At 43.4% G+C, this 7,401-nt stretch overlaps 1 protein-coding gene across 1 annotated transcript in view; it reads right to left on the minus strand.

The window, feature by feature from the left end:
* DDX42 (DEAD-box helicase 42) overlaps positions 1–6,801 on the minus strand; it is a 38,710-nt gene extending 31,909 nt beyond the window's left edge. The window contains exon 1 of the mRNA XM_004374221.2: positions 6,658–6,801. The gene's annotated coding sequence lies outside the window, so the exon portion shown is untranslated. The remainder of the gene's footprint in view (positions 1–6,657) is intronic.
* Between the last annotated feature and the right edge of the window lie 600 nt (positions 6,802–7,401).

A 7,401-nucleotide genomic window follows, 5' to 3' on the forward strand; every position in this document is an offset into this window, starting at 1 on the left:
ACCAGGCAATGTTTCATTCTGTTGTACACGGGGTCACTATGAGTCAGAGACGTGATGGAAACTAACAACAACAACAGATGAATCAGTCCTACTAAATAATCAAAGTGCTTCAAGTCCTTCTCACTTCAAGCAAGCAAGGTTGTGTCATCTGCATAACACAGGTTGTTAATGAGTCTTCCTCCAGTCTTGATGCCACATTTCTTCTTCACATAGTCCAGCTTCTCGGATTATTTGCTCAGCATACAGATTGAACAGGTATGGTGAAACGATACAACCCTGACGCACACCTTTCCTGACTTTAAACCATGCAGTATCCCCTTGCTCTGTTCAAAAGGCTGCCTCTTCATCTATGGACAGGTTCCTCGTGAGCACAATAAGTGTTCTGGAATTCCCATTCCTCGCAATGTTATCCATAATTTGTTATAATCCACACAGTCGAGTGCCTCTGCACAGTCAATAAAACATATGTAAACATCTTTCTTACTGAAAGTGAAGAGGACTTGAAGCACTTACTGATGAAGATCAAAGACCACAGCCTTCAATATGGATTATACCACAATATAAAACAAAAATCCTCACAACTGGACCAATAAGAAACATCATGATAAACACAGAAAAGATTGATGTTGTCAAGGATTTCATTTTACTTGGATTCACAATCAACACCCATGGAAGTAGCAGTCAAGAAATCAAATGCTGCATTTGGCAAATCTGCTGCAAAAAGACCTCTTTAAAGTGTTTAAAAGCAAAGATGTCACCTTGAAGACCAAGGAAGGTGTGCCTGACCCAATCTATGGTGTTTACAATTACCTCATATGCACGTGAAAGCTGGATGATGAATTAGAATTGAAGCCTTTGAATTATGGTGTTGGTGAAGAATACTGAATATACCATGGACTGCTAACAGAACGAACAAAACTGTCTTGGAAGAAGTACAACCAGAATGCTCCTTAGAAGTCACGGATGGCGAGACTACATCTTACATACTTTGGACATGTTATCAGGAGAGATCAGTCCCTGGAGAAGGATATCATGCTTGGTAAAGTAGATGGTAAGCGAAAAAGAGGGGGAAGACCCTCAACAAGATGGAATGACACAGTGGCTGCAATAATGGGCTCAAGTGTAACAAGGATTGTGAGGATGGCACAGGACCAGGCAGTGTTTCGTTCTGTTGTACACAGGTTTGTTATGAGTAGGAATCAACTCGATGGCACTTAACAACAACAAATAATCAGAGGGCTCAAATTACAAAAGAATCGAACACTTGGCTTTAAAAATTCAAACTGTGACACAGATAGGCAGTGTGATGTAGGGCAAGTGAGAGCTGCTTAATGACTTTCAGACTCAGCAAGATGCAAAAGGAATATATACTATAATACCTTTTCCTTTACTCTTCAGAGATTTGGGTCAACTAAAAAAACACAACTGAGAAAACTTTAGGGCCCCCAAGTCTTTCACTGCTGGATCTAGAACACACTGCCCATTACACCTCATTTATTGTCTCTAGCAAGGCCAAACAATTGTGCTTTCTATATATCTCACTGGGCAGTGCAAACGGTTAATGTACTCAGCTGCTAACGGAAAGGTTAGAGATTCAAGTCCATCCAGAGGCACCTCAGAAGAAAGGTCTGGTGATCTACTTCTGGCTGACCTAATTTCAATTTGGTTTCATGACGTTAAAAAAAAAAAAAACAACTCTCCTCTGCTTAGGCTATTAAAATTAATTCACGTTCTCTAAGCAAACACTGCTTGGAGAAAAGAGACTTCTACCAGTTAACAGGAGCACTGGTGGCTCAGTGGTTACGAGTTTGGCTGCTAACCAAAAGGATGGCAGGTGGAATCCACTAGCCGCTCTTTAGAAACCCTGAGGCAGTTCTACTGTCCTACTGGGTCGTGAGGGCAACAGGTCAGGTCAGACTAGTTACTAAGGAAATCAAAATATGATGAGGATACTAAAAAATTAACTATAGTCCTGCTATTTGTGGGTCTGCTCAAAGCTCCCTTTATCCCTTCTCTCAGGTTATAACAATATGCCTTGAACATCCTTCCCACCAAGCTAGCAAACTCACATCAAAGAGCTTCTGAAACTTCTCCTCTGCCTCCATAAACATTTCTCAAATTGATGATTAACAAAAAAACCAAAGCCGCTGCCATCAAGTTGATTCTGACTCATAGCAACCCTATAGAGAAAAACTGCTCCATAGAATTTCCAAGGAGTGGCTGGTGGACTCAAACTGATGACCTTCTGGTTAGCAGCCAAGCTCTTAACCACTGTGACACCAGGGCTCCAAACTGATGATAGAGATGAAAACACCCATTCGTTTCAATATATATGGAAATCACTACATGGCTCCCAAGGTTGACTCTACAGAGTTCATTAAAATAACAACATGAAAATTAAACAATTAGAATTCTATGTGCACGTGTATTTTAAGATTTTTATTATTTCCAGTTTATCAGGGAGCAATGGTGTTGACTAGGCCTCAGTCCTTACTCTGAAACACAAACATACTTGTAAAAATTCAACTACACTTTTTTCTTCTAAAAGGCTGCTTTTTTAAAATAACATCTAATTTGAAAAGAATGAGCTGTATAATAGAATCATAAACAAAATTTTAATAATTACCATTTGCTTTACTGAGAACAACCTAAATCGGGTCTTAGCAGTAACATACATTGTGTTAAACTAACCAATAACCACCTTCCGTTATGTGCCCAGAGTCCATAGGTGGTGCAAACATTTAATGCACTTGCTGTTAACCAGAAGGTGGGCAGTTCAAGTCTACCCAGAGGTACCTTGGAAGAAAGGCCTGAAGATCTACTTCTGAAAAATCAGCCACTGAAAACCCTAGGGGGCACACTTCTACTCTGACTCACACAGGGCCACCATGAGTCAGATTCAACTCAACTGTAACTAGTTTGGTTTTGGTGATGCGACAAGTACTACGGGAGACACCTCTCATGCACGCTCTCCCTCATTCCCACCTCTACTTCTTCCATCTTCCACCTCCGCTACTGCCAATAATTGCCTACCAAGTCTCTCTGATGGTATCCAGCCTACACACCACTAGTAGTTTGTTAGGTGCCATGGAATCGGTTCCGACTAACAGTGACTCTATGTACAACAAAATTAGCACTAATTAAAAATATACTGACTGCCTATTTTAGGTGCTGAGGATACAGCTCTCAAGGAGCTCACAGTCCAGGACAGAAAAAAATATATATGTGTATTTTCGGTAGTAAAACTGCAATGAAATAAAGCAACCAGGCTAGGAGGTAAGCTATCACAGACAGACAGTCAGGTAAGGCCTCTATGAAAAGCCTGATACTTAACATTTGATGGGGAACTGACTCCCCAACTCTACTGTATTCTATTGGAAAAATCAAGGTAAAGTATATACAGAGGCTGCATCTACGACCAGCAAATATTCCATAATCTGAGAAGCAACTCTATGTGCTAAAGCATAAAATGGTGAAATAATACTGAGTCAGCGAAAAACAGCGAAGAGAAAAAATTAATTTCAACCTTCTTTTGCAGAGCATCATCATGCGTCATGTGTGTTAACACCATGTAACTAGGGAACGTCTCATCCAAAGAGAGGCAGGCAATCAGATGCTCAGCAAGAACGCTCTTCTTCCAGATCCTGGCCCAAAATCTTAACACATTCCCTTCAACAGCTCTCTGCATTTCCAATGAGGCTGGCATGAGATTCTCCCCTATGCCAACAAACTACTTTTTCATTCATATCTCCCAGAATCTCCCCACATATACCGTTTTCCAAAGAAACCCCTTTATATGGATTCCCTTCCCACAAAATTTCTCACTGTATCTACCTACTAAAGTCTTATCTTAAAACACCACACGTGGGGCGCCATGAATCACAACTGACTCAATGACAAGCGGTTTACTGGTGTTCTTGTTTCTCTCTCCAACTCCGTATTACAGGCTTCGTGGGTGAAGAAATGGGCTTGTTCATTTATTATCTCCCACAGTATGTCTTCCAGAATAGATATTCATATTCATGTTTATTCAATATACAGGAGATGCAAGGAGATTTACAATTTGGCTGAGGAAAAAAATTTAAGGTAGGATAAAATCAAGTGCTACTTAGTATGGTTCTAGCCACTAAAATGCTGTGATGCAGGTTAAAAAAAATCATAACAACATAGAGAAGTACACAGAATATGGAGCCAGGCTTTGTTCAAACTCTAGCTCTGCCACTAACTTGACGTGAACCTCAAGGAAGTTACTTAACTTCTCTGAGTCTCAGTTTCCTCTCAGTAAAATGGTGAGAATATCACGTACCTCACAGGGTTGGTGTAAAAAATTGAATTAACACACAAAAATACACTTAAAACAAAGCCTAGCACTTAGTAAGTGTTCAATACATGTTAGTTGCCATTATGTCTATTATTATTATTTGTTCAAGAATCAGTTTCTCCACTGGTAAACAGTGTCGAGCTGGATCTCTTGGTTCTCTTTCAACTCAACGATTCCATACCTAAGTGCCACACTACACTGAAGACGTCAGAGATCACTAAGAGCAAAAGTGGGGGTAGACTTCATAAGAGAGCTACAACCTGGGCTAGGCATGGAAAAATGCAAGTTGGGGAGAGAAGTGGAAAGAAGTAACCACTCTAGGGGGTAAAGATAGAACTAGCAAAAGCTAGGAAGAGAGAATAATCATGGAACCTGAGGAAGACAATTTGGCTAGAGTTTACGGTTTGGGAAGTGGTGGGAAATCAGATATGATCTAAACGACTTTAAAAATAGTGGGCTAAAATCAACTGACTATATAAATCACATTACTTTATCACTTATGATTTTGGGGGTGGGAGAAAGAGTTCTAAGGACAGCTGATTAGCACCTACTCTACCTAAATAACCTGCCTTGTGAACATCTCACATACTATACATGGTCAGTTCTTAAAATAGAATCTGTACATAAAACCTAAGTATTCCATCACTTTCTTTTAAAGCCAAATATAAATAATTGCTTGGTTATGTTTATTTAGGAAGCAACCCTTTCCTCTCTGTTAGCTTAAAGAAACTAAGACCTGAATGTAAGAAAATCAATTTGATAAAAAAGTCAAATATAAACAACTGCATTCTTCTATGAATTCTGCTAAATTATTACATCTAAGTCAGATCTTATCATTCCTCTGCTCAAAACCTCCCAATGGTCCCCATATGACTCAGAGTCAAAGTAAAAGCTTCACAATAGCCTAAAAGGCCCTGGCTGTTCTGCCCAGCCCCTTCCTCCCTCCCCTTATCTCCTACAACTCCTTCCTTTGCTCCCAGTGCTCCAAGCACATTGGTCTCCTTACTGTTATTCCAACAGGCCAGGCATTGTCCTCTTCAAGGCCTTTTCCACTTGCTGTTCCCTCTGCCTAGAACATTCCTTACCCCAGACACTCGCATGGTTCACTCACTCCCTCACCTTCTCCCAGTCTTTGCTGAAATATCAGGCTGTCTTACTAGAGATTTCCTGACCACTCTATTTCAAATTGCCACAACATCTCCCCAACACCTTTTCCAACTTTATACCTTTAAGGCACTAATGATCTTCTAATACAGTATAATTTATCTATTTGCTTAATGCCTCTCTTTCCTCCACTAACAAGTAAGTTTCATGACGGCAAGGACCACAAACCTATCCCTAGCACCTAGAAGAGAGCTAAGAAACAGACACACAGTAGTCACCGATAAAAATATTTCAACTAATGAATTATAGATTAGACTACATAATGCCCCTTCCAGGTACAGAAAAATACAGCATGCATTTTTTTGCCACCACTGAAAGGCTAAAAATTAATTTTTGTACGAAACACTCACATGCCAGAACTAGGCTCAGCTCTGGAAAGTTAAAGTGAATTAAGACATAGTCCATGCCATTCAGAACTTCTGCGTGTGTATATGGGGGGAGAGGATAGAAACCTATCATTTACAGCAAAGAATACATAAGAAAGCCAGAGAAAACTGACTGACAAGCTAAAAGAGTGGGGGCAAAAGGGAAAATCCTTCCCTAAGGTGATAAGGAGGCTATGATCCCTAAAATTCTCGACTAGTACGATAGTTTTCCTTTGTATTATTGGTGCATAGGCTTGCAACTCCATACAAACTATTCACTCACAGCAGATATGCTCTCATAGGCCTGCAAAAAAGTTTAGGTGATGATAGGGATGCTAATCACTGATCTACTCAAAGGCTGCACAAAGATCATCGACTTTGTCTTCCAGCTTTCCGATTTGGCAACTTTTGCCTATCGGGTTACCCCAATTTGGAGTCTTGCATCTCTCAAATGCTGCCTACCTTGGTCAGAATTCTCCCGTTGGCTATCCCTACCTCGGAACCATGCATCCTGCAAATCCCTTCCCTAGCCGTGCAAGCGCCGCCTCCGGAAAGCCGCGAACTGGGCCTCGATAAGAGTTGCGAGAGAAGCAGAAGCCGTGAGAGGGGCTGCCGAGCGACGTGGTTCGGAAGGATTCCTCGAGGTCTCAGCCCCACACTCCCATCCCTCCTCGGCCCCCAGGGCCGCCGGTGCCCGGAGGCTCCTCCGACTCTTTGTTAAGCAAGGCCGCGGCTTCCCGGCCCTCGCTAGGCCCCACAGTTGCCTCCCGTGCCTCAATGGGTTAGCGGCCCTGCGTCCAGACTCACCTCGCAGAAACCTGGTACGATAGCGGCAGCGGCTACCACCGCCGACGCCGGGAGAATCCCACCGCCCAGAGTACGCGCCGCCCGGGCCCCGTCCCGCCGCGCTCCTCGCTCTCCGCCCCCTACACCGCCGCCGCCTCTCGGCCCGTTGCTCAGTGGGGGAGGGGAGCACAAACGTGACATGCGCAGTGGAGAGAGCACGGGCCCAGGGGCGGGGCCTGAAAGTACTGCTCGGTAAAGACGCGCGAGCTCCCAACCTTAAAACTCTGGGATGCCTCGCAGACTCAAGTACGCTGATAAGAAACTGTTGCGGGGTGAGGACTGTTCATGTACCATCTAGAAAGTGGGTCTGGGAGTGAAGAAAGAGTGGCAGCGGACAGGGAACTGACCAAAACTCCCAAGAGAAAAGGGCTTGGGCGGAAACCACATTTACATAAAAATGTCGATCTCCTAACCGCTGGTTCCTTGCAAAGATGACTTGGGCAACATTTCTCCGTATGCCTCTGGCCACGTGGTCCCATAGAGCATGGGCACCTTTAGCTTCCGGAGCACCCGTCCTGCATTGATGTCAACTTGACTGAACTCTAGTGGCGAGGGCTGGGATCGGCTAGGGCAGTTCTGGCCCAGGGGCGGGGATTATGTAATTTTCCCAGCAGCCCAATCACGCCTCAGCTAGGCGTGGGGGAGGGGAGGGAAAGAGTGGTCTCGCGCGGTCCCCGAGGCTACGTTCCTCCCCCCCACCTCGCC

This window comes from Trichechus manatus, unplaced genomic scaffold (assembly GCF_000243295.1).
Source record: "Trichechus manatus latirostris isolate Lorelei unplaced genomic scaffold, TriManLat1.0 scaffold00028, whole genome shotgun sequence".
Classification (NCBI taxonomy): domain Eukaryota; kingdom Metazoa; phylum Chordata; class Mammalia; order Sirenia; family Trichechidae; genus Trichechus; species Trichechus manatus.